General features: G+C 48.6%; 7 non-coding genes across 7 annotated transcripts; all 7 read left to right on the top strand.

Moving 5' to 3' along the window:
* The first annotated feature begins 765 nt into the window (after positions 1 to 765).
* On the top strand, positions 766 to 837 carry TRNAP-AGG (transfer RNA proline (anticodon AGG)). The gene has a single exon. It is a non-coding gene; the product is annotated as a tRNA-Pro (tRNA).
* Positions 838 to 4,339: 3,502 nt separating this feature from the next.
* On the top strand, positions 4,340 to 4,411 carry TRNAP-AGG (transfer RNA proline (anticodon AGG)). The gene has a single exon. It is a non-coding gene; the product is annotated as a tRNA-Pro (tRNA).
* A 3,512-nt stretch (positions 4,412 to 7,923) lies between these two features.
* Positions 7,924 to 7,995, top strand: TRNAP-AGG (transfer RNA proline (anticodon AGG)). Its single transcript has one exon. It is a non-coding gene; the product is annotated as a tRNA-Pro (tRNA).
* Positions 7,996 to 11,506: 3,511 nt separating this feature from the next.
* Positions 11,507 to 11,578, top strand: TRNAP-AGG (transfer RNA proline (anticodon AGG)). Its single transcript has one exon. It is a non-coding gene; the product is annotated as a tRNA-Pro (tRNA).
* A 3,511-nt stretch (positions 11,579 to 15,089) lies between these two features.
* Positions 15,090 to 15,161, top strand: TRNAP-AGG (transfer RNA proline (anticodon AGG)). Its single transcript has one exon. It is a non-coding gene; the product is annotated as a tRNA-Pro (tRNA).
* Positions 15,162 to 18,663: 3,502 nt separating this feature from the next.
* TRNAP-AGG (transfer RNA proline (anticodon AGG)) lies at positions 18,664 to 18,735 on the top strand. Its single transcript has one exon. It is a non-coding gene; the product is annotated as a tRNA-Pro (tRNA).
* A 3,512-nt stretch (positions 18,736 to 22,247) lies between these two features.
* Positions 22,248 to 22,319, top strand: TRNAP-AGG (transfer RNA proline (anticodon AGG)). Its single transcript has one exon. It is a non-coding gene; the product is annotated as a tRNA-Pro (tRNA).
* Positions 22,320 to 23,024: the final 705 nt, after the last annotated feature.

Raw genomic sequence — 23,024 nt, 5'->3', positions numbered from 1 at the left:
CTGCGCGGTATTTACAAGATGGCGTTCAGCCACTTTTTGTGGCTTAACACCACCTTGTAAATACGGCCCCTTAGCACGCAGCGCGTTCCCTGGAAGGGGCGTGCAATGGGTGTTGTTGGGAGTGTGCCACAGCAACACCATAGCATTTTGATGCTGCTCCAGATTTAGGAGTTGGCGTAAATCTGCGTCAGCGCCAAAATCCAACTCCATCCCAGGGGTGTCGTTAGAGTGGCGCACTGAGGAGAAATGTTTTCATTTCTCCTTGTTTTTGCTCTTGCTATGTGTGATGCATTCTGCAGCACACATAGAAGTAAGAGCAAATCACCATTGAAGATTTTTTTTTTGGGCAGGAAGGTGTCCCTTCCTGCACAAAAACAATTTCCCCCTCAACGCAGTCATCCTTGTACCATGGTGCAAGAACGGCTGCGTTGGCGCTCAGCAGCTAATTTAGAGCTGGCGCAGGGGGAAGCACAGGGGTGCGCTGTATTCTACTAAATACGGCGCTTTCCTGCATTTTGAAAATGACGGCACGTGGGGCTTGCAAATTTGGCACAGCGTCGCGCTTAGTCATTTTCTTGTAAATCTGGGCCAAAATGTCTAAAGGATAGAGGCTTTTTATGTCATGTTCGATGAAGACCATGCAAATGACTCTAGTCGTACTGCAAAAGAGAGCACCATGTGCAGTTTCTTGCTTTGGGATGTAGTCTCCCACTCTCTGTCACCAATCCTCCGAGCAGGGTCGGAGCCGTTGCATTTCTGTGCCCAGGCTCGTTGGTCTAGGGGTATGATTCTCGCTTAGGGTGCGAGAGGTCCCGGGTTCAAATCCCGGACGAGCCCATTTTAGCGGAAAACAATCAAATCCTGCTCAAAATACACAACCCCTCAACATTTCTCATTTTACTCGAAGCATTGTTGCGCAAAACATATTTTTTGCCTCAGGCGAAAAATGGATTACAATGCCTTGGCTTCCTTCCTGCTTGCTCTCAGTGCGCCCTGTGTGATGATTTCACAGGCTCTCCTTCCTGGCATTTAGGCATCAGATATTTGTCTGTCTCTGCCCGCAGCTATGGGATTTTTCAGGACGTCTGAGTGTATGCATGCTGGCCGACACCGCTGCAATTTTCACACTTACCCCTCGCATTCCGAGCAACTGCTGATAAAGTATAGAGGAAATCGTGCAAACATATGAGGGGAACTGTGCTCCTTCAGTCAAATCAGCAAGCTTGTTTCTGTAGTGTAGTGGTTATCACGTTCGCCTCACACGCGAAAAGTCCCCGGTTTGAGACCGGGCAGAAACACTTGGCAGCAGCAGCTTTTGTGTTTGCTCCCTAAAACCTCAGTCTCTCTCAATGCACACTTAGACAGAAATGACCTTTAAAAACTTGTGACCTGTGTAAAACGTGCTTTACTATTGCAGGACGCTAAAAAGTTATCTGCATCCCTCGGTGGTCGTGCATGTGCATTGTTTCTTGTTCTGTTTTTTTTTTTTTTTCTTGGCCATGTTATATTGTGGGGCCTTTAAAGCTGTGACTTTGATAGGAACATTGCAAGCGGCAAAATCAACAAGTGCAGACTGAAGAGTCCGACCTGCACACTGTTTTGGCTGTCAGGATGGCCGAGTGGTCTAAGGCGCCAGACTCAAGAGAGCTTGATCTTCAGTGAAGCTGAGCCTTCTGGTCTCTTCATGGAGGCGTGGGTTCAAATCCCACTTCTGACAGGTGTATTTTCTTCCCTTAAATCTTGCTCTGCTTGCAGAGCCAGCTCCTCACACCACTATCTTTGGAAGCTGCTGTGGCATGTGAGGAGAAATCCACCAACCCATCGGCTGGGCCCTCAATCAAAATTCTGTGTATTACTGGAAGGGGCGTCTCAGGCACACCTTCTGTTAGAGCTGCACTTTATGACAGTAACTACCATGCTGGTTTCTACTTAAGCAGTTGATTCTATCGTTTGAAGTGAGGCTCTCCTGCCACCTTTTGGGCAAAGAAGACTCTGCCCCTGCAACAACACAGGCAGACAAGCTCAAACTAGGTTTCTTGGTTAGGTGGGCGGAGCATATTGGCAATGGTGCCTCCTCGTGACTTGCAATTTACATGAAGAAGACAGAGAGGCAGCTGGGAGTAGGCAGTACCCATGAACCCCTGAACACTGTCTTGCGACTAGCACACAATTCTGAAATGAGGCGGGGGAAAGGAGGTGATTTCCCCATCAAGGGCCATTCCGGGAAATCAGCCACCCTGCGTCTCCCAGGTGAGTGTTTCAGGCCTATGAGCCACTAATATAAATCTCGCCTGATCGAGCGCTGACCGAGCAAGTGTGCTTGAATCCAAGAGGCATGCTCCTCTGGCTCAAGAGCTAGCAGGCCCTTCAGTGCTTCTGGTTGGGAAATCTAAGGTGCAAGGGTCCATGACTAGCAGCGGGTTACAACTACCAGAAAGGGTCTGCTTTTCACATCAGTCCCCTAGTTCAGCTCACTGGCACAGGGCATTTTGACTACCTCTTGCCTTGCTAGAGACAAACAAAAAATCCTTGACAGAAAACATCAATTGCTATGGCACGCTTAGAGAGAGAGAGCCTCCAAATGGCCCTGCTTTTCTGAAAGACGCTTCAGAAGATGTTTCAAATGACTATGCAGCGGCAGTCTAGTTGGTATAGGGGTATGATTCTCGCTTCGGGTGTGAGAGGACCTCGGTTCAAATCCCAGACAAACCCCTACCTTTAGAGGTTCAGTCTGTGTTTTAAACAGGAGTATTTCTGCTTTTCACTCTTGTAAGATGTCATGTTGCAATGCAATACATGCTTTATACTGGCGTCGAGACGGTTCAGCATCATGAAGGTATGCGAGATTTCTTTGCAACTGCTTTTCTGTGCTGGAGCAGCAGTGCTCGTAGGAACATTAAATGCACAGTGCTTCTCCATGGTAATTTCGGGTCCAGTTCTGAAATCACCTCTTGGAATGAAAGTGATCCCAGTTCCTTTCTTCCAAGGGAAGAGATTGTGTTCCGGAAGGCTCAGCTTTGAGCGTCATGAACATTGGCCCTCATCCTTGCATCCCAGTCCAATGCATAGCCACATAAAGCAAGCAGGTGTGTCTGTTTCCATAGTGTGGTGGTTCCAGTACAATGCATAGCCACATGAAGCAAGCCGGCAAGTGTGTCTGCTTGTGTAGTGTAGTGGTTATCATGCGCACCTCACATGCGAAAGGTCCCTGGTTCGAGTCGCTGGGCTTTTTCACAGTATTTGCATTTCCTGCCTCACCTGACAGGCAAGCTGAGATAAAAGAGACTGTGTCTATCCCTCACCATCGTGAGGTACTACGCTCCTGGGGCATCTGTCACAGCTCACCAAGAGGAGTTGCGCCAGCTTACGGCAGTCAGTTGCTCACTGTTTGACCTTTGCAATGAAGCCTGAGCCTACAGCATTCAAGCCAGCCAAGGAAGGAAGGTACGAGAGCGAAAATAGCTTTCCTGCCCTCACCAAGAACACACACCTTGAGCAAATAAAGTGCCAGACTTACAAGGCCCTATCGCCACCGGAGCATCACTTTTAGTGACGCCTCCGGTGGCACTATGCACTGCGCGGTATTTACAAGATGGCGTTCAGCCACTTTTTGTGGCTTAACACCACCTTGTAAATACGGCCCCTTAGCACGCAGCGCGTTCCCTGGAAGGGGCGTGCAATGGGTGTTGTTGGGAGTGTGCCACAGCAACACCATAGCATTTTGATGCTGCTCCAGATTTAGGAGTTGGCGTAAATCTGCGTCAGCGCCAAAATCCAACGCCATCCCAGGGGTGTCGTTAGAGTGGCGCACTGAGGAGAAATGTTTTCATTTCTCCTTGTTTTTGCTCTTTCTATGTGTGATGCATTCTGCAGCACACATAGAAGTAAGAGCAAATCACCATTGAAGATTTTTTTTTGGGGCAGGAAGGTTTCCCTTCCTGCACAAAAACAATTTCCCCCTCAACGCAGTCATCCTTGTACCATGGTGCAAGAACGGCTGCGTTGGCGCTCAGCAGCTAATTTAGAGCTGGCGCAGGGGGAAGCACAGGGGTGCGCTGTATTCTACTAAATACGGCGCTTTCCTGCATTTTGAAAATGACGGCACGTGGGGCTTGCAAATTTGGCACAGCGTCGCGCTTAGTCATTTTCTTGTAAATCTGGGCCAAAATGTCTAAAGGATAGAGGCTTTTTATGTCATGTTCGATGAAGACCATGCAAATGACTCTAGTCGTACTGCAAAAGAGAGCACCATGTGCAGTTTCTTGCTTTGGGATGTAGTCTCCCACTCTCTGTCACCAATCCTCCGAGCAGGGTCGGAGCCGTTGCATTTCTGTGCCCAGGCTCGTTGGTCTAGGGGTATGATTTTCGCTTAGGGTGCGAGAGGTCCCGGGTTCAAATCCCGGACGAGCCCATTTTAGCGGAAAACAATCAAATCCTGCTCAAAATACACAACCCCTCAACATTTCTCATTTTACTCGAAGCATTGTTGCGCAAAACATATTTTTTGCCTCAGGCGAAAAATGGATTACAATGCCTTGGCTTCCTTCCTGCTTGCTCTCAGTGCGCCCTGTGTGATGATTTCACAGGCTCTCCTTCCTGGCATTTAGGCATCAGATATTTGTCTGTCTCTGCCCGCAGCTATGGGATTTTTCAGGACGTCTGAGTGTATGCATGCTGGCCGACACCGCTGCAATTTTCACACTTACCCCTCGCATTCCGAGCAACTGCTGATAAAGTATAGAGGAAATCGTGCAAACATATGAGGGGAACTGTGCTCCTTCAGTCAAATCAGCAAGCTTGTTTCTGTAGTGTAGTGGTTATCACGTTCGCCTCACACGCGAAAAGTCCCCGGTTTGAGACCGGGCAGAAACACTTGGCAGCAGCAGCTTTTGTGTTTGCTCCCTAAAACCTCAGTCTCTCTCAATGCACACTTAGACAGAAATGACCTTTAAAAACTTGTGACCTGTGTAAAACGTGCTTTACTATTGCAGGACGCTAAAAAGTTATCTGCATCCCTCGGTGGTCGTGCATGTGCATTGTTTCTTGTTCTGTTTTTTTTTTTTTTTTCTTGGCCATGTTATATTGTGGGGCCTTTAAAGCTGTGACTTTGATAGGAACATTGCAAGCGGCAAAATCAACAAGTGCAGACTGAAGAGTCCGACCTGCACACTGTTTTGGCTGTCAGGATGGCCGAGTGGTCTAAGGCGCCAGACTCAAGAGAGCTTGATCTTCAGTGAAGCTGAGCCTTCTGGTCTCTTCATGGAGGCGTGGGTTCAAATCCCACTTCTGACAGGTGTATTTTTTTCCCTTAAATCTTGCTCTGCTTGCAGAACCAGCTCCTCAGACCACTATCTTTGGAAGCTGCTGTGGCATGTGAGGAGAAATCCACCAACCCATCGGCTGGGCCCTCAATCAAAATTCTGTGTATTACTGGAAGGGGCGTCTCAGGCACACCTTCTGTTAGAGCTGCACTTTATGACAGTAACTACCATGCTGGTTTCTACTTAAGCAGTTGATTCTATCGTTTGAAGTGAGGCTCTCCTGCCACCTTTTGGGCAAAGAAGACTCTGCCCCTGCAACAACACAGGCAGACAAGCTCAAACTAGGTTTCTTGGTTAGGTGGGCGGAGCATATTGGCAATGGTGCCTCCTCGTGACTTGCAATTTACATGAAGAAGACAGAGAGGCAGCTGGGAGTAGGCAGTACCCATGAACCCCTGAACACTGTCTTGCGACTAGCACACAATTCTGAAATGAGGCGGGGGAAAGGAGGTGATTTCCCCATCAAGGGCCATTCCGGGAAATCAGCCACCCTGCGTCTCCCAGGTGAGTGTTTCAGGCCTATGAGCCACTAATATAAATCTCGCCTGATCGAGCCTGATCGAGCGCTGACCGAGCAAGTGTGCTTGAATCCAAGAGGCATGCTCCTCTGGCTCAAGAGCTAGCAGGCCCTTCAGTGCTTCTGGTTGGGAAATCTAAGGTGCAAGGGTCCATGACTAGCAGCGGGTTACAACTACCAGAAAGGGTCTGCTTTTCACATCAGTCCCCTAGTTCAGCTCACTGGCACAGGGCATTTTGACTACCTCTTGCCTTGCTAGAGAAAAACAAAAAATCCTTGACAGAAAACATCAATTGCTATGGCACGCTTAGAGAGAGAGAGCCTCCAAATGGCCCTGCTTTTCTGAAAGACGCTTCAGAAGATGTTTCAAATGACTATGCAGCGGCAGTCTAGTTGGTATAGGGGTATGATTCTCGCTTCGGGTGTGAGAGGACCTCGGTTCAAATCCCAGACAAACCCCTACCTTTAGAGGTTCAGTCTGTGTTTTAAACAGGAGTATTTCTGCTTTTCACTCTTGTAAGATGTCATGTTGCAATGCAATACATGCTTTATACTGGCGTCGAGACGGTTCAGCATCATGAAGGTATGCGAGATTTCTTTGCAACTGCTTTTCTGTGCTGGAGCAGCAGTGCTCGTAGGAACATTAAATGCACAGTGCTTCTCCATGGTAATTTCGGGTCCAGTTCTGAAATCACCTCTTGGAATGAAAGTGATCCCAGTTCCTTTCTTCCAAGGGAAGAGATTGTGTTCCGGAAGGCTCAGCTTTGAGCGTCATGAACATTGGCCCTCATCCTTGCATCCCAGTCCAATGCATAGCCACATAAAGCAAGCAGGTGTGTCTGTTTCCATAGTGTGGTGGTTCCAGTACAATGCATAGCCACATGAAGCAAGCCGGCAAGTGTGTCTGCTTGTGTAGTGTAGTGGTTATCATGCGCACCTCACATGCGAAAGGTCCCTGGTTCGAGTCGCTGGGCTTTTTCACAGTATTTGCATTTCCTGCCTCACCTGACAGGCAAGCTGAGATAAAAGAGACTGTGTCTATCCCTCACCATCGTGAGGTACTACGCTCCTGGGGCATCTGTCACAGCTCACCAAGAGGAGTTGCGCCAGCTTACGGCAGTCAGTTGCTCACTGTTTGACCTTTGCAATGAAGCCTGAGCCTACAGCATTCAAGCCAGCCAAGGAAGGAAGGTACGAGAGCGAAAATAGCTTTCCTGCCCTCACCAAGAACACACACCTTGAGCAAATAAAGTGCCAGACTTACAAGGCCCTATCGCCACCGGAGCATCACTTTTAGTGACGCCCCGGTGGCACTATGCACTGCGCGGTATTTACAAGATGGCGTTCAGCCACTTTTTGTGGCTTAACACCACCTTGTAAATACGGCCCCTTAGCACGCAGCGCGTTCCCTGGAAGGGGCGTGCAATGGGTGTTGTTGGGAGTGTGCCACAGCAACACCATAGCATTTTGATGCTGCTCCAGATTTAGGAGTTGGCGTAAATCTGCGTCAGCGCCAAAATCCAACGCCATCCCAGGGGTGTCGTTAGAGTGGCGCACTGAGGAGAAATGTTTTCATTTCTCCTTGTTTTTGCTCTTGCTATGTGTGATGCATTCTGCAGCACACATAGAAGTAAGAGCAAATCACCATTGAAGATTTTTTTTTTGGGCAGGAAGGTGTCCCTTCCTGCACAAAAACAATTTCCCCCTCAACGCAGTCATCCTTGTACCATGGTGCAAGAACGGCTGCGTTGGCGCTCAGCAGCTAATTTAGAGCTGGCGCAGGGGGAAGCACAGGGGTGCGCTGTATTCTACTAAATACGGCGCTTTCCTGCATTTTGAAAATGACGGCACGTAGGGCTTGCAAATTTGGCACAGCGTCGCGCTTAGTCATTTTCTTGTAAATCTGGGCCAAAATGTCTAAAGGATAGAGGCTTTTTATGTCATGTTCGATGAAGACCATGCAAATGACTCTAGTCGTACTGCAAAAGAGAGCACCATGTGCAGTTTCTTGCTTTGGGATGTAGTCTCCCACTCTCTGTCACCAATCCTCCGAGCAGGGTCGGAGCCGTTGCATTTCTGTGCCCAGGCTCGTTGGTCTAGGGGTATGATTCTCGCTTAGGGTGCGAGAGGTCCCGGGTTCAAATCCCGGACGAGCCCATTTTAGCGGAAAACAATCAAATCCTGCTCAAAATACACAACCCCTCAACATTTCTCATTTTACTCGAAGCATTGTTGCGCAAAACATATTTTTTGCCTCAGGCGAAAAATGGATTACAATGCCTTGGCTTCCTTCCTGCTTGCTCTCAGTGCGCCCTGTGTGATGATTTCACAGGCTCTCCTTCCTGGCATTTAGGCATCAGATATTTGTCTGTCTCTGCCCGCAGCTATGGGATTTTTCAGGACGTCTGAGTGTATGCATGCTGGCCGACACCGCTGCAATTTTCACACTTACCCCTCGCATTCCGAGCAACTGCTGATAAAGTATAGAGGAAATCGTGCAAACATATGAGGGGAACTGTGCTCCTTCAGTCAAATCAGCAAGCTTGTTTCTGTAGTGTAGTGGTTATCACGTTCGCCTCACACGCGAAAAGTCCCCGGTTTGAGACCGGGCAGAAACACTTGGCAGCAGCAGCTTTTGTGTTTGCTCCCTAAAACCTCAGTCTCTCTCAATGCACACTTAGACAGAAATGACCTTTAAAAACTTGTGACCTGTGTAAAACGTGCTTTACTATTGCAGGACGCTAAAAAGTTATCTGCATCCCTCGGTGGTCGTGCATGTGCATTGTTTCTTGTTCTGTTTTTTTTTTTTTTTCTTGGCCATGTTATATTGTGGGGCCTTTAAAGCTGTGACTTTGATAGGAACATTGCAAGCGGCAAAATCAACAAGTGCAGACTGAAGAGTCCGACCTGCACACTGTTTTGGCTGTCAGGATGGCCGAGTGGTCTAAGGCGCCAGACTCAAGAGAGCTTGATCTTCAGTGAAGCTGAGCCTTCTGGTCTCTTCATGGAGGCGTGGGTTCAAATCCCACTTCTGACAGGTGTATTTTCTTCCCTTAAATCTTGCTCTGCTTGCAGAGCCAGCTCCTCACACCACTATCTTTGGAAGCTGCTGTGGCATGTGAGGAGAAATCCACCAACCCATCGGCTGGGCCCTCAATCAAAATTCTGTGTATTACTGGAAGGGGCGTCTCAGGCACACCTTCTGTTAGAGCTGCACTTTATGACAGTAACTACCATGCTGGTTTCTACTTAAGCAGTTGATTCTATCGTTTGAAGTGAGGCTCTCCTGCCACCTTTTGGGCAAAGAAGACTCTGCCCCTGCAACAACACAGGCAGACAAGCTCAAACTAGGTTTCTTGGTTAGGTGGGCGGAGCATATTGGCAATGGTGCCTCCTCGTGACTTGCAATTTACATGAAGAAGACAGAGAGGCAGCTGGGAGTAGGCAGTACCCATGAACCCCTGAACACTGTCTTGCGACTAGCACACAATTCTGAAATGAGGCGGGGGAAAGGAGGTGATTTCCCCATCAAGGGCCATTCCGGGAAATCAGCCACCCTGCGTCTCCCAGGTGAGTGTTTCAGGCCTATGAGCCACTAATATAAATCTCGCCTGATCGAGCCTGATTGAGCGCTGACCGAGCAAGTGTGCTTGAATCCAAGAGGCATGCTCCTCTGGCTCAAGAGCTAGCAGGCCCTTCAGTGCTTCTGGTTGGGAAATCTAAGGTGCAAGGGTCCATGACTAGCAGCGGGTTACAACTACCAGAAAGGGTCTGCTTTTCACATCAGTCCCCTAGTTCAGCTCACTGGCACAGGGCATTTTGACTACCTCTTGCCTTGCTAGAGACAAACAAAAAATCCTTGACAGAAAACATCAATTGCTATGGCACGCTTAGAGAGAGAGAGCCTCCAAATGGCCCTGCTTTTCTGAAAGATGCTTCAGAAGATGTTTCAAATGACTATGCAGCGGCAGTCTAGTTGGTATAGGGGTATGATTCTCGCTTCGGGTGTGAGAGGACCTCGGTTCAAATCCCAGACAAACCCCTACCTTTATAGGTTCAGTCTGTGTTTTAAACAGGAGTATTTCTGCTTTTCACTCTTGTAAGATGTCATGTTGCAATGCAATACATGCTTTATACTGGCGTCGAGACGGTTCAGCATCATGAAGGTATGCGAGATTTCTTTGCAACTGCTTTTCTGTGCTGGAGCAGCAGTGCTCGTAGGAACATTAAATGCACAGTGCTTCTCCATGGTAATTTCGGGTCCAGTTCTGAAATCACCTCTTGGAATGAAAGTGATCCCAGTTCCTTTCTTCCAAGGGAAGAGATTGTGTTCCGGAAGGCTCAGCTTTGAGCGTCATGAACATTGGCCCTCATCCTTGCATCCCAGTCCAATGCATAGCCACATAAAGCAAGCAGGTGTGTCTGTTTCCATAGTGTGGTGGTTCCAGTACAATGCATAGCCACATGAAGCAAGCCGGCAAGTGTGTCTGCTTGTGTAGTGTAGTGGTTATCATGCGCACCTCACATGCGAAAGGTCCCTGGTTCGAGTCGCTGGGCTTTTTCACAGTATTTGCATTTCCTGCCTCACCTGACAGGCAAGCTGAGATAAAAGAGACTGTGTCTATCCCTCACCATCGTGAGGTACTACGCTCCTGGGGCATCTGTACCAGCTCACCAAGAGGAGTTGCGCCAGCTTACGGCAGTCAGTTGCTCACTGTTTGACCTTTGCAATGAAGCCTGAGCCTACAGCATTCAAGCCAGCCAAGGAAGGAAGGTACGAGAGCGAAAATAGCTTTCCTGCCCTCACCAAGAACACACACCTTGAGCAAATAAAGTGCCAGACTTACAAGGCCCTATCGCCACCGGAGCATCACTTTTAGTGACGCCCCGGTGGCACTATGCACTGCGCGGTATTTACAAGATGGCGTTCAGCCACTTTTTGTGGCTTAACACCACCTTGTAAATACGGCCCCTTAGCACGCAGCGCGTTCCCTGGAAGGGGCGTGCAATGGGTGTTGTTGGGAGTGTGCCACAGCAACACCATAGCATTTTGATGCTGCTCCAGATTTAGGAGTTGGCGTAAATCTGCGTCAGCGCCAAAATCCAACGCCATCCCAGGGGTGTCGTTAGAGTGGCGCACTGAGGAGAAATGTTTTCATTTCTCCTTGTTTTTGCTCTTTCTATGTGTGATGCATTCTGCAGCACACATAGAAGTAAGAGCAAATCACCATTGAAGATTTTTTTTTGGGGCAGGAAGGTTTCCCTTCCTGCACAAAAACAATTTCCCCCTCAACGCAGTCATCCTTGTACCATGGTGCAAGAACGGCTGCGTTGGCGCTCAGCAGCTAATTTAGAGCTGGCGCAGGGGGAAGCACAGGGGTGCGCTGTATTCTACTAAATACGGCGCTTTCCTGCATTTTGAAAATGACGGCACGTGGGGCTTGCAAATTTGGCACAGCGTCGCGCTTAGTCATTTTCTTGTAAATCTGGGCCAAAATGTCTAAAGGATACAGGCTTTTTATGTCATGTTCGATGAAGACCATGCAAATGACTCTAGTCGTACTGCAAAAGAGAGCACCATGTGCAGTTTCTTGCTTTGGGATGTAGTCTCCCACTCTCTGTCACCAATCCTCCGAGCAGGGTCGGAGCCGTTGCATTTCTGTGCCCAGGCTCGTTGGTCTAGGGGTATGATTCTCGCTTAGGGTGCGAGAGGTCCCGGGTTCAAATCCCGGACGAGCCCATTTTAGCGGAAAACAATCAAATCCTGCTCAAAATACACAACCCTTCAACATTTCTCATTTTACTCGAAGCATTGTTGCGCAAAACATATTTTTTGCCTCAGGCGAAAAATGGATTACAATGCCTTGGCTTCCTTCCTGCTTGCTCTCAGTGCGCCCTGTGTGATGATTTCACAGGCTCTCCTTCCTGGCATTTAGGCATCAGATATTTGTCTGTCTCTGCCCGCAGCTCTGGGATTTTTCAGGACGTCTGAGTGTATGCATGCTGGCCGACACCGCTGCAATTTTCACACTTACCCCTCGCATTCCGAGCAACTGCTGATAGAGTATAGAGGAAATCGTGCAAACATATGAGGGGAACTGTGCTCCTTCAGTCAAATCAGCAAGCTTGTTTCTGTAGTGTAGTGGTTATCACGTTCGCCTCACACGCGAAAAGTCCCCGGTTTGAGACCGGGCAGAAACACTTGGCAGCAGCAGCTTTTGTGTTTGCTCCCTAAAACCTCAGTCTCTCTCAATGCACACTTAGACAGAAATGACCTTTAAAAACTTGTGACCTGTGTAAAACGTGCTTTACTATTGCAGGACGCTAAAAAGTTATCTGCATCCCTGGGTGGTCGTGCATGTGCATTGTTTCTTGTTCTGTTTTTTTTTTTTTTTCTTGGCCATGTTATATTGTGGGGCCTTTAAAGCTGTGACTTTGATAGGAACATTGCAAGCGGCAAAATCAACAAGTGCAGACTGAAGAGTCCGACCTGCACACTGTTTTGGCTGTCAGGATGGCCGAGTGGTCTAAGGCGCCAGACTCAAGAGAGCTTGATCTTCAGTGAAGCTGAGCCTTCTGGTCTCTTCATGGAGGCGTGGGTTCAAATCCCACTTCTGACAGGTGTATTTTCTTCCCTTAAATCTTGCTCTGCTTGCAGAGCCAGCTCCTCACACCACTATCTTTGGAAGCTGCTGTGGCATGTGAGGAGAAATCCACCAACCCATCGGCTGGGCCCTCAATCAAAATTCTGTGTATTACTGGAAGGGGCGTCTCAGGCACACCTTCTGTTAGAGCTGCACTTTATGACAGTAACTACCATGCTGGTTTCTACTTAAGCAGTTGATTCTATCGTTTGAAGTGAGGCTCTCCTGCCACCTTTTGGGCAAAGAAGACTCTGCCCCTGCAACAACACAGGCAGACAAGCTCAAACTAGGTTTCTTGGTTAGGTGGGCGGAGCATATTGGCAATGGTGCCTCCTCGTGACTTGCAATTTACATGAAGAAGACAGAGAGGCAGCTGGGAGTAGGCAGTACCCATGAACCCCTGAACACTGTCTTGCGACTAGCACACAATTCTGAAATGAGGCGGGGGAAAGGAGGTGATTTCCCCATCAAGGGCCATTCCGGGAAATCAGCCACCCTGCGTCTCCCAGGTGAGTGTTTCAGGCCTATGAGCCACTAATATAAATCTCGCCTGATCGAGCCTGATCGAGCGCTGACCGAGCAAGTGTGCTTGAATCCAAGAGGCATGCTCCTCTGGCTCAAGAGCTAGCAGGCCCTTCAGTGCTTCTGGTTGGGAAATCTAAGGTGCAAGGGTCCATGACTAGCAGCGGGTTACAACTACCAGAAAGGGTCTGCTTTTCACATCAGTCCCCTAGTTCAGCTCACTGGCACAGGGCATTTTGACTACCTCTTGCCTTGCTAGAGACAAACAAAAAATCCTTGACAGAAAACATCAATTGCTATGGCACGCTTAGAGAGAGAGAGCCTCCAAATGGCCCTGCTTTTCTGAAAGACGCTTCAGAAGATGTTTCAAATGACTATGCAGCGGCAGTCTAGTTGGTATAGGGGTATGATTCTCGCTTCGGGTGTGAGAGGACCTCGGTTCAAATCCCAGACAAACCCCTACCTTTATAGGTTCAGTCTGTGTTTTAAACAGGAGTATTTCTGCTTTTCACTCTTGTAAGATGTCATGTTGCAATGCAATACATGCTTTATACTGGCGTCGAGACGGTTCAGCATCATGAAGGTATGCGAGATTTCTTTGCAACTGCTTTTCTGTGCTGGAGCAGCAGTGCTCGTAGGAACATTAAATGCACAGTGCTTCTCCATGGTAATTTCGGGTCCAGTTCTGAAATCACCTCTTGGAATGAAAGTGATCCCAGTTCCTTTCTTCCAAGGGAAGAGATTGTGTTCCGGAAGGCTCAGCTTTGAGCGTCATGAACATTGGCCCTCATCCTTGCATCCCAGTCCAATGCATAGCCACATAAAGCAAGCAGGTGTGTCTGTTTCCATAGTGTGGTGGTTCCAGTACAATGCATAGCCACATGAAGCAAGCCGGCAAGTGTGTCTGCTTGTGTAGTGTAGTGGTTATCATGCGCACCTCACATGCGAAAGGTCCCTGGTTCGAGTCGCTGGGCTTTTTCACAGTATTTGCATTTCCTGCCTCACCTGACAGGCAAGCTGAGATAAAAGAGACTGTGTCTATCCCTCACCATCGTGAGGTACTACGCTCCTGGGGCATCTGTCACAGCTCACCAAGAGGAGTTGCGCCAGCTTACGGCAGTCAGTTGCTCACTGTTTGACCTTTGCAATGAAGCCTGAGCCTACAGCATTCAAGCCAGCCAAGGAAGGAAGGTACGAGAGCGAAAATAGCTTTCCTGCCCTCACCAAGAACACACACCTTGAGCAAATAAAGTGCCAGACTTACAAGGCCCTATCGCCACCGGAGCATCACTTTTAGTGACGCCCCGGTGGCACTATGCACTGCGCGGTATTTACAAGATGGCGTTCAGCCACTTTTTGTGGCTTAACACCACCTTGTAAATACGGCCCCTTAGCACGCAGCGCGTTCCCTGGAAGGGGCGTGCAATGGGTGTTGTTGGGAGTGTGCCACAGCAACACCATAGCATTTTGATGCTGCTCCAGATTTAGGAGTTGGCGTAAATCTGCGTCAGCGCCAAAATCCAACTCCATCCCAGGGGTGTCGTTAGAGTGGCGCACTGAGGAGAAATGTTTTCATTTCTCCTTGTTTTTGCTCTTGCTATGTGTGATGCATTCTGCAGCACACATAGAAGTAAGAGCAAATCACCATTGAAGATTTTTTTTTTGGGCAGGAAGGTGTCCCTTCCTGCACAAAAACAATTTCCCCCTCAACGCAGTCATCCTTGTACCATGGTGCAAGAACGGCTGCGTTGGCGCTCAGCAGCTAATTTAGAGCTGGCGCAGGGGGAAGCACAGGGGTGCGCTGTATTCTACTAAATACGGCGCTTTCCTGCATTTTGAAAATGACGGCACGTGGGGCTTGCAAATTTGGCACAGCGTCGCGCTTAGTCATTTTCTTGTAAATCTGGGCCAAAATGTCTAAAGGATAGAGGCTTTTTATGTCATGTTCGATGAAGACCATGCAAATGACTCTAGTCGTACTGCAAAAGAGAGCACCATGTGCAGTTTCTTGCTTTGGGATGTAGTCTCCCACTCTCTGTCACCAATCCTCCGAGCAGGGTCGGAGCCGTTGCATTTCTGTGCCCAGGCTCGTTGGTCTAGGGGTATGATTCTCGCTTAGGGTGCGAGAGGTCCCGGGTTCAAATCCCGGACGAGCCCATTTTAGCGGAAAACAATCAAATCCTGCTCAAAATACACAACCCCTCAACATTTCTCATTTTACTCGAAGCATTGTTGCGCAAAACATATTTTTTGCCTCAGGCGAAAAATGGATTACAATGCCTTGGCTTCCTTCCTGCTTGCTCTCAGTGCGCCCTGTGTGATGATTTCACAGGCTCTCCTTCCTGGCATTTAGGCATCAGATATTTGTCTGTCTCTGCCCGCAGCTATGGGATTTTTCAGGACGTCTGAGTGTATGCATGCTGGCCGACACCGCTGCAATTTTCACACTTACCCCTCGCATTCCGAGCAACTGCTGATAAAGTATAGAGGAAATCGTGCAAACATATGAGGGGAACTGTGCTCCTTCAGTCAAATCAGCAAGCTTGTTTCTGTAGTGTAGTGGTTATCACGTTAGCCTCACACGCGAAAAGTCCCCGGTTTGAGACCGGGCAGAAACACTTGGCAGCAGCAGCTTTTGTGTTTGCTCCCTAAAACCTCAGTCTCTCTCAATGCACACTTAGACAGAAATGACCTTTAAAAACTTGTGACCTGTGTAAAACGTGCTTTACTATTGCAGGACGCTAAAAAGTTATCTGCATCCCTCGGTGGTCGTGCATGTGCATTGTTTCTTGTTCTTTTTTTTTTTTTTTTTCTTGGCCATGTTATATTGTGGGGCCTTTAAAGCTGTGACTTTGATAGGAACATTGCAAGCGGCAAAATCAACAAGTGCAGACTGAAGAGTCCGACCTGCACACTGTTTTGGCTGTCAGGATGGCCGAGTGGTCTAAGGCGCCAGACTCAAGAGAGCTTGATCTTCAGTGAAGCTGAGCCTTCTGGTCTCTTCATGGAGGCGTGGGTTCAAATCCCACTTCTGACAGGTGTATTTTCTTCCCTTAAATCTTGCTCTGCTTGCAGAGCCAGCTCCTCACACCACTATCTTTGGAAGCTGCTGTGGCATGTGAGGAGAAATCCACCAACCCATCGGCTGGGCCCTCAATCAAAATTCTGTGTATTACTGGAAGGGGCGTCTCAGGCACACCTTCTGTTAGAGCTGCACTTTATGACAGTAACTACCATGCTGGTTTCTACTTAAGCAGTTGATTCTATCGTTTGAAGTGAGGCTCTCCTGCCACCTTTTGGGCAAAGAAGACTCTGCCCCTGCAACAACACAGGCAGACAAGCTCAAACTAGGTTTCTTGGTTAGGTGGGCGGAGCATATTGGCAATGGTGCCTCCTCGTGACTTGCAATTTACATGAAGAAGACAGAGAGGCAGCTGGGAGTAGGCAGTACCCATGAACCCCTGAACACTGTCTTGCGACTAGCACACAATTCTGAAATGAGGCGGGGGAAAGGAGGTGATTTCCCCATCAAGGGCCATTCCGGGAAATCAGCCACCCTGCGTCTCCCAGGTGAGTGTTTCAGGCCTATGAGCCACTAATATAAATCTCGCCTGATCGAGCGCTGACCGAGCAAGTGTGCTTGAATCCAAGAGGCATGCTCCTCTGGCTCAAGAGCTAGCAGGCCCTTCAGTGCTTCTGGTTGGGAAATCTAAGGTGCAAGGGTCCATGACTAGCAGCGGGTTACAACTACCAGAAAGGGTCTGCTTTTCACATCAGTCCCCTAGTTCAGCTCACTGGCACAGGGCATTTTGACTACCTCTTGCCTTGCTAGAGACAAACAAAAAATCCTTGACAGAAAACATCAATTGCTATGGCACGCTTAGAGAGAGAGAGCCTCCAAATGGCCCTGCTTTTCTGAAAGACGCTTCAGAAGATGTTTCAAATGACTATGCAGCGGCAGTCTAGTTGGTATAGGGGTATGATTCTCGCTTCGGGTGTGAGAGGACCTCGGTTCAAATCCCAGACAAACCCCTACCTTTAGAGGTTCAGTCTGTGTTTTAAACAGGAGTATTTCTGCTTTTCACTCTTGTAAGATGTCATGTTGCAATGCAATACATGCTTTATACTGGCGTCGAGACGGTTCAGCATCATGAAGGTATGCGAGATTTCTTTGCAACTGCTTTTCTGTGCTGGAGCAGCAGTGCTCGTAGGAACATTAAATGCACAGTGCTTCTCCATGGTAATTTCGGGTCCAGTTCTGAAATCACCTCTTGGAATGAAAGTGATCCCAGTTCCTTTCTTCCAAGGGAAGAGATTGTGTTCCGGAAGGCTCAGCTTTGAGCGTCATGAACATTGGCCCTCATCCTTGCATCCCAGTCCAATGCATAGCCACATAAAGCAAGCAGGTGTGTCTGTTTCCATAGTGTGGTGGTTCCAGTACAATGCATAGCCACATGAAGCAAGCCGGTAAGTGTGTCTGCTTGTGTAGTGTAGTGGTTATCATGCGCACCTCACATGCGAAAGGTCCCTGGTTCGAGTCGCTGGGCTTTTTCACAGTATTTGCATTTCCTGCCTCACCTGACAGGCAAGCTGAGATAAAAGAGACTGTGTCTATCCCTCACCATCGTGAGGTACTACGCTCCTGGGGCATCTGTCACAGCTCACCAAGAGGAGTTGCGCCAGCTTACGGCAGTCAGTTGCTCACTGTTTGACCTTTGCAATGAAGCCTGAGCCTACAGCATTCAAGCCAGCCAAGGAAGGAAGGTACGAGAGCGAAAATAGCTTTCCTGCCCTCACCAAGAACACACACCTTGAGCAAATAAAGTGCCAGACTTACAAGGCCCTATCGCCACCGGAGCATCACTTTTAGTGACGCCTCCGGTGGCACTATGCACTGCGCGGTATTTACAAGATGGCGTTCAGCCACTTTTTGTGGCTTAACACCACCTTGTAAATACGGCCCCTTAGCACGCAGCGCGTTCCCTGGAAGGGGCGTGCAATGGGTGTTGTTGGGAGTGTGCCACAGCAACACCATAGCATTTTGATGCTGCTCCAGATTTAGGAGTTGGCGTAAATCTGCGTCAGCGCCAAAATCCAACGCCATCCCAGGGGTGTCGTTAGAGTGGCGCACTGAGGAGAAATGTTTTCATTTCTCCTTGTTTTTGCTCTTTCTATGTGTGATGCATTCTGCAGCACACATAGAAGTAAGAGCAAATCACCATTGAAGATTTTTTTTTGGGGCAGGAAGGTTTCCCTTCCTGCACAAAAACAATTTCCCCCTCAACGCAGTCATCCTTGTACCATGGTGCAAGAACGGCTGCGTTGGCGCTCAGCAGCTAATTTAGAGCTGGCGCAGGGGGAAGCACAGGGGTGCGCTGTATTCTACTAAATACGGCGCTTTCCTGCATTTTGAAAATGACGGCACGTGGGGCTTGCAAATTTGGCACAGCGTCGCGCTTAGTCATTTTCTTGTAAATCTGGGCCAAAATGTCTAAAGGATAGAGGCTTTTTATGTCATGTTCGATGAAGACCATGCAAATGACTCTAGTCGTACTGCAAAAGAGAGCACCATGTGCAGTTTCTTGCTTTGGGATGTAGTCTCCCACTCTCTGTCACCAATCCTCCGAGCAGGGTCGGAGCCGTTGCATTTCTGTGCCCAGGCTCGTTGGTCTAGGGGTATGATTCTCGCTTAGGGTGCGAGAGGTCCCGGGTTCAAATCCCGGACGAGCCCATTTTAGCGGAAAACAATCAAATCCTGCTCAAAATACACAACCCCTCAACATTTCTCATTTTACTCGAAGCATTGTTGCGCAAAACATATTTTTTGCCTCAGGCGAAAAATGGATTACAATGACTTGGCTTCCTTCCTGCTTGCTCTCAGTGCGCCCTGTGTGATGATTTCACAGGCTCTCCTTCCTGGCATTTAGGCATCAGATATTTGTCTGTCTCTGCCCGCAGCTATGGGATTTTTCAGGACGTCTGAGTGTATGCATGCTGGCCGACACCGCTGCAATTTTCACACTTACCCCTCGCATTCCGAGCAACTGCTGATAAAGTATAGAGGAAATCGTGCAAACATATGAGGGGAACTGTGCTCCTTCAGTCAAATCAGCAAGCTTGTTTCTGTAGTGTAGTGGTTATCACGTTCGCCTCACACGCGAAAAGTCCCCGGTTTGAGACCGGGCAGAAACACTTGGCAGCAGCAGCTTTTGTGTTTGCTCCCTAAAACCTCAGTCTCTCTCAATGCACACTTAGACAGAAATGACCTTTAAAAACTTGTGACCTGTGTAAAACGTGCTTTACTATTGCAGGACGCTAAAAAGTTATCTGCATCCCTCGGTGGTCGTGCATGTGCATTGTTTCTTGTTCTGTTTTTTTTTTTTTTTCTTGGCCATGTTATATTGTGGGGCCTTTAAAGCTGTGACTTTGATAGGAACATTGCAAGCGGCAAAATCAACAAGTGCAGACTGAAGAGTCCGACCTTCACACTGTTTTGGCTGTCAGGATGGCCGAGTGGTCTAAGGCGCCAGACTCAAGAGAGCTTGATCTTCAGTGGAAGCTGAGCCTTCTGGTCTCTTCATGGAGGCGTGGGTTCAAATCCCACTTCTGACTGGTGTATTTTCTTCCCTTAAATCTTGCTCTGCTTGCAGAGCCAGCTCCTCAGACCACTATCTTTGGAAGCTGCTGTGGCATGTGAGGAGAAATCCACCAACCCATCGGCTGGGCCCTCAATCAAAATTCTGTGTATTACTGGAAGGGGCGTCTCAGGCACACCTTCTGTTAGAGCTGCACTTTATGACAGTAACTACCATGCTGGTTTCTACTTAAGCAGTTGATTCTATCGTTTGAAGTGAGGCTCTCCTGCCACCTTTTGGGCAAAGAAGACTCTGCCCCTGCAACAACACAGGCAGACAAGCTCAAACTAGGTTTCTTGGTTAGGTGGGCGGAGCATATTGGCAATGGTGCCTCCTCGTGACTTGCAATTTACATGAAGAAGACAGAGAGGCAGCTGGGAGTAGGCAGTACCCATGAACCCCTGAACACTGTCTTGCGACTAGCACACAATTCTGAAATGAGGCGGGGGAAAGGAGGTGATTTCCCCATCAAGGGCCATTCCGGGAAATCAGCCACCCTGCGTCTCCCAGGTGAGTGTTTCAGGCCTATGAGCCACTAATATAAATCTCGCCTGATCGAGCCTGATCGAGCGCTGACCGAGCAAGTGTGCTTGAATCCAAGAGGCATGCTCCTCTGGCTCAAGAGCTAGCAGGCCCTTCAGTGCTTCTGGTTGGGAAATCTAAGGTGCAAGGGTCCATGACTAGCAGCGGGTTACAACTACCAGAAAGGGTCTGCTTTTCACATCAGTCCCCTAGTTCAGCTCACTGGCACAGGGCATTTTGACTACCTCTTGCCTTGCTAGAGACAAACAAAAAATCCTTGACAGAAAACATCAATTGCTATGGCACGCTTAGAGAGAGAGAGCCTCCAAATGGCCCTGCTTTTCTGAAAGACGCTTCAGAAGATGTTTCAAATGACTATGCAGCGGCAGTCTAGTTGGTATAGGGGTATGATTCTCGCTTCGGGTGTGAGAGGACCTCGGTTCAAATCCCAGACAAACCCCTACCTTTAGAGGTTCAGTCTGTGTTTTAAACAGGAGTATTTCTGCTTTTCACTCTTGTAAGATGTCATGTTGCAATGCAATACATGCTTTATACTGGCGTCGAGACGGTTCAGCATCATGAAGGTATGCGAGATTTCTTTGCAACTGCTTTTCTGTGCTGGAGCAGCAGTGCTCGTAGGAACATTAAATGCACAGTGCTTCTCCATGGTAATTTCGGGTCCAGTTCTGAAATCACCTCTTGGAATGAAAGTGATCCCAGTTCCTTTCTTCCAAGGGAAGAGATTGTGTTCCGGAAGGCTCAGCTTTGAGCGTCATGAACATTGGCCCTCATCCTTGCATCCCAGTCCAATGCATAGCCACATAAAGCAAGCAGGTGTGTCTGTTTCCATAGTGTGGTGGTTCCAGTACAATGCATAGCCACATGAAGCAAGCCGGCAAGTGTGTCTGCTTGTGTAGTGTAGTGGTTATCATGCGCACCTCACATGCGAAAGGTCCCTGGTTCGAGTCGCTGGGCTTTTTCACAGTATTTGCATTTCCTGCCTCACCTGACAGGCAAGCTGAGATAAAAGAGACTGTGTCTATCCCTCACCATCGTGAGGTACTACGCTCCTGGGGCATCTGTCACAGCTCACCAAGAGGAGTTGCGCCAGCTTACGGCAGTCAGTTGCTCACTGTTTGACCTTTGCAATGAAGCCTGAGCCTACAGCATTCAAGCCAGCCAAGGAAGGAAGGTACGAGAGCGAAAATAGCTTTCCTGCCCTCACCAAGAACACACACCTTGAGCAAATAAAGTGCCAGACTTACAAGGCCCTATCGCCACCGGAGCATCACTTTTAGTGACGCCCCGGTGGCACTATGCACTGCGCGGTATTTACAAGATGGCGTTCAGCCACTTTTTGTGGCTTAACACCACCTTGTAAATACGGCCCCTTAGCACGCAGCGCGTTCCCTGGAAGGGGCGTGCAATGGGTGTTGTTGGGAGTGTGCCACAGCAACACCATAGCATTTTGATGCTGCTCCAGATTTAGGAGTTGGCGTAAATCTGCGTCAGCGCCAAAATCCAACGCCATCCCAGGGGTGTCGTTAGAGTGGCGCACTGAGGAGAAATGTTTTCATTTCTCCTTGTTTTTGCTCTTGCTATGTGTGATGCATTCTGCAGCACACATAGAAGTAAGAGCAAATCACCATTGAAGATTTTTTTTTTGGGCAGGAAGGTGTCCCTTCCTGCACAAAAACAATTTCCCCCTCAACGCAGTCATCCTTGTACCATGGTGCAAGAACGGCTGCGTTGGCGCTCAGCAGCTAATTTAGAGCTGGCGCAGGGGGAAGCACAGGGGTGCGCTGTATTCTACTAAATACGGCGCTTTCCTGCATTTTGAAAATGACGGCACGTGGGGCTTGCAAATTTGGCACAGCGTCGCGCTTAGTCATTTTCTTGTAAATCTGGGCCAAAATGTCTAAAGGATAGATGCTTTTTATGTCATGTTCGATGAAGACCATGCAAATGACTCTAGTCGTACTGCAAAAGAGAGCACCATGTGCAGTTTCTTGCTTTGGGATGTAGTCTCCCACTCTCTGTCACCAATCCTCCGAGCAGGGTCGGAGCCGTTGCATTTCTGTGCCCAGGCTCGTTGGTCTAGGGGTATGATTCTCGCTTAGGGTGCGAGAGGTCCCGGGTTCAAATCCCGGACGAGCCCATTTTAGCGGAAAACAATCAAATCCTGCTCAAAATACACAACCCCTCAACATTTCTCATTTTACTCGAAGCATTGTTGCGCAAAACATATTTTTTGCCTCAGGCGAAAAATGGATTACAATGCCTTGGCTTCCTTCCTGCTTGCTCTCAGTGCGCCCTGTGTGATGATTTCACAGGCTCTCCTTCCTGGCATTTAGGCATCAGATATTTGTCTGTCTCTGCCCGCAGCTATGGGATTTTTCAGGACGTCTGAGTGTATGCATGCTGGCCGACACCGCTGCAATTTTCACACTTACCCCTCGCATTCCGAGCAACTGCTGATAAAGTATAGAGGAAATCGTGCAAACATATGAGGGGAACTGTGCTCCTTCAGTCAAATCAGCAAGCTTGTTTCTGTAGTGTAGTGGTTATCACGTTCGCCTCACACGCGAAAAGTCCCCGGTTTGAGACCGGGCAGAAACACTTGGCAGCAGCAGCTTTTGTGTTTGCTCCCTAAAACCTCAGTCTCTCTCAATGCACACTTAGACAGAAATGACCTTTAAAAACTTGTGACCTGTGTAAAACGTGCTTTACTATTGCAGGACGCTAAAAAGTTATCTGCATCCCTCGGTGGTCGTGCATGTGCATTGTTTCTTGTTCTGTTTTTTTTTTTTTTTCTTGGCCATGTTATATTGTGGGGCCTTTAAAGCTGTGACTTTGATAGGAA

The sequence above is a fragment of the Pleurodeles waltl genome, unplaced genomic scaffold, assembly GCF_031143425.1.
Source record: "Pleurodeles waltl isolate 20211129_DDA unplaced genomic scaffold, aPleWal1.hap1.20221129 scaffold_72, whole genome shotgun sequence".
Classification (NCBI taxonomy): Eukaryota; Metazoa; Chordata; class Amphibia; order Caudata; family Salamandridae; genus Pleurodeles; species Pleurodeles waltl.
Note: the sequence above shows the minus strand (reverse complement) of the source record. Positions and strands in the feature narration are given on the sequence as shown.